Source organism: Triticum urartu, chromosome 5A (assembly GCF_056163025.1).
Source record: "Triticum urartu cultivar PI428250 chromosome 5A, HENAU_Tu73, whole genome shotgun sequence".
Classification (NCBI taxonomy): Eukaryota; Viridiplantae; Streptophyta; class Magnoliopsida; order Poales; family Poaceae; genus Triticum; species Triticum urartu.
Window position 1 is genome coordinate 6,682,468 of NC_141877.1, and position 9,100 is coordinate 6,691,567.

The 9,100-nt window shown below is 52.4% G+C and overlaps 1 pseudogene; it reads right to left on the reverse strand.

Annotated features, from left to right (window-relative positions):
* Positions 1-8,067: 8,067 nt before the first annotated feature.
* Positions 8,068-8,766, reverse strand: LOC147967390 (uncharacterized; annotated as a pseudogene).
* Positions 8,767-9,100: the final 334 nt, after the last annotated feature.

The following is a 9,100-nucleotide window of genomic DNA, read 5'->3' on the forward strand; positions in this document are numbered from 1 at the left end:
TCCTAATTTTTTTACATTTTAAATGTGCAACGTGAGTTCGGTGCACCGATAGCACCACAAGCCACTACCGGAATCGCACCCTATGCCGACGGCCAGGGCCGTTGGCATAGCCCTGAATGGCCATCGGGACAGGCCTATGCCGACGGCCCCCGTCGGCAACATATCCGTCGGCGTAGCCAGGAATGCCGTCGGCATAGAAAGGCCGTCGGCATATGCCCTATCCCGACGGTGTCCGTACATCTATGCCGACGGCCCCGGCCGTCGGCAACGTTATCGCCTAACGGCGGCCGCCGTCAAGACCAACGCTTGCTCGCCACGTGGCAGGTCTATGCCGACGGTCTGGCCGTCGGCATAGTTTCAACCTAAGCCGACGGCTAGGCCGTCGGCATAGACGTGCCACATGGCGAGCAGGCATCACCCCTGGGGCGGGTCTATGCCGACGGCCTAGCTGACGGCTTAGGTTGAAACTATGCCGACAGCCAGACCGTCGGCATAGACCTGCCACGTGGCAGCCACTGGGAGCTCCTGGAGCAGGCCTATGTCGACGGCTTAGCCGTCGGCTTAGTTTGAAACTATGCCGATGGCTAGGCCGTCGGCATAGACCTGCCACGTGGCAGCCACTGGGAGCTCACGGCAGCTCTATGCCGACGGCCTTGCCGTCGGCATAGTTTCTGTCTGTTTTTTTTTCTTTTTTCTGTTTTGTTTCAGCTCAATTCATTTGAATATATACAGCACACAACAAATATATGCATCACATAACAGCTGACCCAGCAGCATCACACAACAAATTCATCATCACACACCATAAGAAGCATCGCAAAGCATAAACATATAAGTATCATCACCACCAAGCATAAGAATCTCACAAACAACAATAAGAAACATCACAAGCATATAAGTATCATCACCACCAAGACCGTCACAATGTGACCCAAAGGCTTAAGCGCCAGGACGTCGAGCACCACGGAAGTCGTCACCGCCAAGACCGCCGAAGCCCAGGTCGTCACTGCTAGCGGCAGCGCTACCGCCAAGACCGCCTCCTCCTCCGCCTCCGTGGATCGGAGTGGTCGGGCTCCGTGTCTCCGGAGTGCTGCGAAGACCACTGCCAACGGTAGATCCACCTGTTCCCTGCATGTTGAAAAGACATATGCACGGGATCTATGACTGTGTTGAAAGGCATGACATGCTTTGGGTGAATAGATTGGGGATGAACTAACCGGCGAGGGGCCAGCGTTCTGTGCCACAAACTCCTCAAAGCTCATCAGCACTAGTTGTGCTGGAGGGCATTGTGCTGTAGGGAACTGAGGACACCTGCCGGCCGCCATATCCTGAAAAGCCTGCTGCATCTGGCTATCCCTCTGCACTTGGTGTTCATAAAGCCTCTGATGCCACGCCATGGTCTCCTGGCGTGTGTACTCCATGTAGGCCTACGGTATGACATGATGGAACTCATAAAACTACTAAATGCGAAAAATGAAGTGAGAAATGAAGATAAGAGGGAAAATACTTACAGATTGTTGCTCCTGAAAGAGGGACTGTGTACTAGTCACTGGCTGGCTCGTGCGCTGGCTCAGGCTCGGGTCGATCCGACGAAGCTGTGTGTAGGAGATACTAGGAGTGATCACAGCATCGAGAACCGCGTCCCGACCGTGCTCCTTGGGCCCCATCCTCACTACCGCCATGTCATCCAGAGGCGCCGCAATGGGGTCAGGTGTGTCAGGATGTAACTCCAGATACGCTTCGGAGTAGGCCTTCTTCCTCCCTGCGGTCTTCTTGCCGTAGTACTTGGGCTCGCCAGGCTTGGGGTCCTTCCGCATATGGGCAATCTCCCACGCCTGCATGTGTGAGAGCGGCCGCTTCAGTTTCTCCTCCTGCACCACCAAACAGAGGTTAGTCATACATAAGAAAGTGATGGTAAATAGAAGAAGAAGAATGTTTAATGGGGTTAGTCATACATTAACTGCCTTGTGGAGATAGTGGTTTCAGTTTCCCTGAGCATGTACTCCCTCCGTCCCTCGGTTAGCCTTATTTTTGGTTCTCATAGCCGCCCAGGCTCCAGCCTCATCACACCAAAGATCCACCAATGCCGCCCAGGACTCGTCTTTTCCATAACACCAATTTGGACACACCTACATAATAAAAGCATAATGGCATGTAGGTGTGTCCAAATTGGTGTTATGGAAGCATAAAGCATAAAGCATAATGTACCACAAGGTAATGAAAGCATAATGAAAAATCTTTTATACTTACCGCCAAGAACTCGGGCCTCTCCAAGGTAATGCCCATCCTCCGCGCTTCTTCCTTGGTCATCTTCACACCAAGATAGTCGTGGTAGTATGTGGAGATGGCCACATAGCGCACCTCGTACTGCATCTGGCGGGCCTTCTTCTTGCATTGGCGCAGCACGATCTGGTCCGCTCTAGCCCTGTGCTCCAGAAGAACTCGATAGAATTTCTACAATCATGCATGAAACAAGAATGGGAGAAGCCATGAGTTAAATCATTCATGAAACTAGAATGGACTTGTGCTTCTGAAGAGAACTCACCCAGAAAGTAGTGATCACGGCCTTGGCATGGGTCTCATGGTCCGCGTGGCGGGCCGCTTCCCAGTGGTCCCAGCTCGTGGCCAAAACCCGACGGTCCGGCTGCCTGACTGGATCAGGACAGTACAACCCCGGCCAATATAACTTCAGCAAGACGGTGATGAGGCCGTTGGGAATACGGACCCCTTTAGAATATATCCAGTTGCTGCAAAAGAATGAACTATTAGCATGTGACAAGAAAAATAAATAACAACCGGAATAAGCATGTGACAAGCAAAATAATGAACCACTTACTCTTTTCCCGTGGGCTCAATGAGCCACTTCTGCTCCTCAGTAGCAGGAACCTGCTTTGGTAGCTTTGCGTTGCCACGCAGCCACCCCTTCGTGTCAACCCCCTTCCCGTCACCACCATCATCCCCGCCACCACCCTCCTCCTCACCTGCCTCCCCCTCCCCAACCTCCTCCTCCTCCTCCTCCTCCTCCTCGACTGCCTCCTCCTCCACCTCCTCCTTCTCCACCACCACCACCTCCTCCTCCTCCTCCTCCCTAGAGTGTACCTCACTAGAGGAGGGTACCTCACTAGAGGAGGGCCTCGAAGACAACACCCCTAAGTCGGTGAGGGTGCGCTGTTTCTGGCCGCGACCCCCTGTAGTGGCTCTCCCCCCAGCACCTCGTCCTCTAGAGGCTCTCCCCCCGCCCCCTCCTCCTCTAGGGGCACCTCTCCCTCGACCTCCCTGTGAGGAGTCATCGTCAAGTAGCCGAGGGGGAGGATTACGTGCTCGACTACTCCGACTAGGCAGGCCGACGACCTTGCATAGGAAACCCACGCTGTCGGCCTTCCCCTTGCCCATGTTCCACGAACCTGCATTGAAAAGAGAAAAAGCAATTAGTAAATTAATGAAATGAAGGAAAAGGCATGATAATAAACACATTAATAAAAATGCATAAAAAGGCATATTCCTAAACTATAGAAAAAAATACTTGTAACGTACATCTGCTAGAACCCATATGAATCATCACTGTTGTAACCTCTTTCTCGGTCCATCTCATCATCACTATCAATCATATCATCTTCGTTGTCCGACGGAGGTGGAGGCTCTTCCTCGTCGTCAGCGTCTTTGTTTAACTTTTCTAGCATAAGTATGTCATTTTCATTGACAATGGTCTCACCATCATTCCGTGCATCGTCGACGTTTGGGTCCACATCATCATCACCCAATGGTCTAGCGTCATCGTTTCTAACCACATCATCATCATCATCATCAGGTTGCTCTAGATAGAACACTCCCTCGTATGTCATGGGGTTAATGTTGTAGTAATCGTCTTCATTCGGGTCTGGTAGCTTACCATGTGGCGACACCTTGAACACAACTTCCCAACCCTTTAGATACACTTTCTGGCATCGGTAAGGCAGATAATATACTTGTGTAGCTTGGGTAGCCGCAATGAAGAGATCGGCTCCGGCATAGACGGTTGATGGTTTAACTTCGACCAAACCAATGGAAGGCGTATGTTTTACCCCCTCCCGCGGATCGAACCATCGGCATTTGAACACAGGCAGACTTAGGGTCTCACGCCCCTGGCGGAATTTAACCTCGTATATATTTTGTACCCTTCCGTAGTAGTCTACTGAATTTTGACCGGGGGTGTACACTCCAGTATTTATAGTTTTGGGATCGGGGCGGCTGTTTTGGTGCTCCTCTGTATGGAAGCGATACCCATTCACATCATACTTTTTACATGTCATGACGGCAGGGTCAAAACCCATGGAAACCCATCTCAATTCATCATCCATAGATATGTTCGGATCTTTTCCCTACAAGTATAATGGAAATTGTTGCATGCATTAGTTCGGTTAACTAATAAATGTTGAAGTAGGTATTTAATAGGGGAGTGTGGAAAATTACTTTGTCCATGAACCAAGCAACAAAATTTTTACGTCCAGGGTTTCCATGACGGAGAAGAGTAAGTGCCTCCGCCTCAGTAGGAGGATTCACTCCTGTCCATTCCTCTTGAACGAAATCACTAAAAACAGATAAGCGGTGTTAGACTGGGACTAAGTGAACATGAAACATGATGATGTGGAAGACATAAAGGAATGGTGTAGTGGTATTACCTCATCCACACTTCCTCAACTTCTTTGATGTTGTGCAAGATATAGAACATGAGGTCCTCCCACTCTTGTCGTGGCATGTTATAAGATTTCGAGGCCCCGGCCCTCCCACCTTGCGCGTTGAATAGATCGAGTCTGGGTTGATACTTGGGCTCTTCTATATTGTATCGAGGCACCTTGTTATGCAGATGGGGAACGTGGCCTGGATAGTATGATGTCCTGAGGTCTGACACCTCCTCTAGGATAACTGCCTCAGCTATGGAAGCTTCAATCTTAGCTTTGTTTCCACATTTCCGTCGGAGATGCTTGTTCTGCCTCTCAGGGCCGTACTGCCAGCGATTTTGCACAGGGCCCCCCAACAATACCTCGTTCGCGAGGTGCAGAATGAGATGTGTCATCGGGGTAAAGAAGCCTGGTGGAAAGATCTTCTCTAGCTTGACTATCAACTCCGGTGCCTTCTTATGCAATTTTTCAATCACCTCTTTACTTACTTCTTTAGCACAGAGCGTGCGAAAGAAATGGCTAAGCTCGGCAAGCACTCGCCAGACATGCTCGGGGACATAGCCTCGAACCATCACCGGCATTATCCGCTCAATCCACACATGGTAGTCATGACTCTTCAGGCCGGTCACTTAGCCCGTTGAAAGATTGACTCCCTTACTTATATTCGATGCATAACCATCGGTGAACTTCAAAATATGTTTCAACCAGATAAGTACTTCTTTTTTTTCTGGCGGTTTAAGGACAAAGTCAGCATCTGGCTTGAACCAGTTTTTTCGACCGCCTGTGGGAGGCTTCATGTTCAGGCGTGGTCTATCACAAATTCTCTGTTGATCGGCTCTACCTTTTACGTTATCCTTCGTCTTATCAGGAATGTTGAGGATCGTGTGGAAAAGGGACTCTGCCACATTCTTGTCGGTGTGCATCACATAAATATTGTAAGGAAGTTTGAGGTCCTTGAAATAGGGAAGCTGCGAGAAGGGGGTAATGTGCGTCCAGTTGTGCGTCTCACCATATCCCTCGAAGCCTTTGGCTTTGGCTTTGCCTTTGCCTTTGACTTTAGGCTTGAGAGCTTTTAGCTGAGCAAGAACATCTTCCCCCGAAAATGTTGGAATCTCGGTTACTTCATGAACAACCCGGCCTTTCGTGAAGTTCTTCTTGTCTTCCCTGTCTGGATGGTCTGGAGGGAGGAACTGTCGATGCAGGTCAAAGGCTACATACTTGCCACCCTTACTCAGCCAAATCATTCGCAGAGCCTGCATGCACACTGGGCATGGCATCTTACCACTTGTACACCATCCGCAGAATAGAGCATAGCCGGGAAAGTCATGCATGCAATAGTGCAACCAAACTTTCATCAAGAAATTTCTCTGCAGATCCCGGTCGTATGTCAACCTCGGAAAGTACCAAGAATGGTGCAAAGCATCCACAAGCGGCTGCATAAACACACCCAATTGCTTCCCCGGGTAGTCAGGCCCCGGAATGATGAGCGACAAGAACATGGTCTTCCGTTGCATTAGGGCATCGGGAGGAAGATTGAGCGGAATTACAAACACAGGCCAGCAGCTGTATGGATTGGACGACATACCATATGGATTCAACCCATCACCTGATATGGCTATTCTTACATTCCCAGCCTCGGCTGCTTCCTCGGGGTATTCTTCATCGAATGACTTCCATGCTTCCCCTCCCGATGGATGTACGATTTTTTTTGGATTGTACCTTATACCTTCCTTGTGCCACTTCATCATTTTGGCAGACTCCTTCGTGATGAAAAGGCGCTGCAGTCTTTTTATAAAATCAAGATACTAAAGAACCTTAATGGGGATGGTTAGCTGCTTTTTCTCACCATCCTCACCGACCACCTCAATGTACCGAGACGAACCGCACTTCCTACAGTACTTGTCATCCGCATACTCGTGCCTAAACAAAAGGCAATTCTTCGGGCAAACATCTATTTTCTCATAATCCATAGAGAGTGCCTTCATGATTTTCTTTGTATCGTACATGCTTTTCGGCAGTTCATGACCCTCAAGGAGGCTGTTAGCCCATACTCCCAGGAATGCTTTGAAGCATTTCTGGCTACAGCAGTACTCGGCCTTCACTGCAATCAGTCATCGATCCGTGGACATGTGTGTTTCTATGCCGACGGCAAGGCCGTCGGCATAGACAGGAGGCCTATGCCGACGGCTATGCCGTAGGCATAAATGGCAACTGCTTTTTTTAAAAAAATAGTCCCACCTTGCCGAGGGAAAAGCAATTTGACCTGTTTAAATAGTTCACTAATCCATACGTTATAAGCTCCGGTATTCATTAGACTTACATGAAGAAAATGGACAGTTTCTGTGAACTTTTCAGTGCTCGGTATTAGACGTTCTGCGGTAACGATGCCATCGCCGTCCGTGAGGGGGGGGCACGCCCCGGAGACGCGTCCCGCCTCTTCGGACATGCCACCACACCACCCCGCATGTATGAGGTCCCGGTGCGACGCTCCGGTGGCATTGCTACCCCCCCCCCCCCCAGTGACCCCGTCCCGCCTAACCCTGTAGCGTTTGACCACGGGATCTACCCCTTTGACTTTGCATGGACGGGCTTTGACCAGTGGACCTCCCCACCCGGTTGTGTTAGGTCAGCCCATAGGAACACTTTGGAGCAACATCCGGGGCAGACCCACAGCAAGATCCCCTCCGTGTAGACCCCACGCGTCCGTTTCCCCGCTCCAGGTGCCGGCGGCAGCGCCGTCCGTGAGGGGGACACACCCCGAACACGCGTGCGGGGCGTTTGCAACCGTGACAACACTTCCAGACTTGTGAGAGGCCACCGGCGCAAGATTTGGCGGCATGCTAGCCCCCGGAGGCCGCCGGCCACAGCCGTAGACGCGCGAAGGGCAATCCGCGTAGAGGGAATTTTTTGGATACTTCTCCATCACCAAAAATTATGAAAAAATACCATCGTTCCTATAGCACATGTGCCCACGTCGTGCAAAAAAAATCATGATTTTATCGCGCTCCGAGTATTTAGTAATATTGACGCCGCATCGTTACCGCAGAATGTCTACTACCGTGTCATCGCCGTCCGTGAGGAGGGCCACGCCCCGGAGACGCGTCCCACCTCTTCGGACATGCCACCACACCACCCCGCATGTATGAGGGCCCGGTGCGATGCTCCGGTGGCATTGCTACCCCCCCCCCCCCCCCCAGTGCTCCCGTCCCGCCTAACCCTGTAGCGTTTGACCACGGGATCTACCCCTTTGACTTTGCACGGACGGGCTTTGACCAGTGGACCTCCCCACCCGGTTGTGTTAGGTCAGCCCATAGGAACACTTTGGAGCAACATCCGGGGCAGACCCACAGCAAGATCCCCTCCGTGTAGACCCCACGCGTCTGTTTCCCCCCTCCAGGTGCCAGTATATCTACGGGTTTGCGACGCGCTTGCGGGTCGAAACCCTATCCCCCCGCCGCCGAGCTCCGCAATTCCCCACTCCCCTCCTCACATATCTCGCCGCCGGCGAGCCCCTTCCACCTCCAGCCGCCATGTGGGGCCGCATGAGGAGCTCCGGGCGCGGTTCCGGGAGCAGATCCGGCGGCGGCAGCGACCCCGAGCGTGAGCGGCGCGTCCGGTTGGACGGCGCGAGGAAGCGCAGGGCGAGGAAGTGGATCAACCGCGGCCTCTCGCTGCCGCCGAGCTTCCGCATCCGCGAGACGGACGAATACGACCGTCGGCACGGCCATACGCCGTCCTCTGCCGCGGGCTCGTCCTCCGCGGTGAGATCTTCCTACGCCGGGAGCTCCTTCTCTTCCGGCACGGGCCTTCTCCCCGTGAAGAGGGACTGGTCGGAAGAGCCGAAGGGGATGGAGTTCGACCCCGTCAAGGAGGAGCCCGAGGAGCTCGGCCGCCGCGGAGTCGTCGGGCCGGAGGACTTCGTCGCCGATGTCGATACGGTCGCGGCCGCCATTGCCGAGCAGAGCTTGCGCGAGGAGGCGGAGCGCCGACGCCACCAAGAGGAGCTCGAAGACCTTGTGTTTCAGCAGGCGGTCGTGGTCAACCTCGCCGCCAAGGAGAAGGATGACGAGTGGCGGCGCATCCGCGCGGAGCAGAGGGAGAAGTACATCAACCCCAGCAGCTCCGGGGAGGAGGGTTGAGCTCCTCCACGCGTCGTCCATGGCCGCGAGCTCGCCGCCATGAGATCCCCACCCCCCTCTAGTATTAGTAATGATGTAGTATGTAGTATGAACTAGTGTTTGTAGTGTTTGATCATGTAGATATATGTAGTATGTGATGAACTAGTATGGTGCAATTTCTCCCGCGAAATTGTTTTTTCAAATTATGCAGCTTCATCTACGGTTTCTGTTCGGCCGTGCTCGTTCTCGACCCGCAAACGGGATGTTCGTCAAACTGCAAACGTGTTTTGCGGGTTGGGATTTTGTGGGATCTGCTAGAGTTGC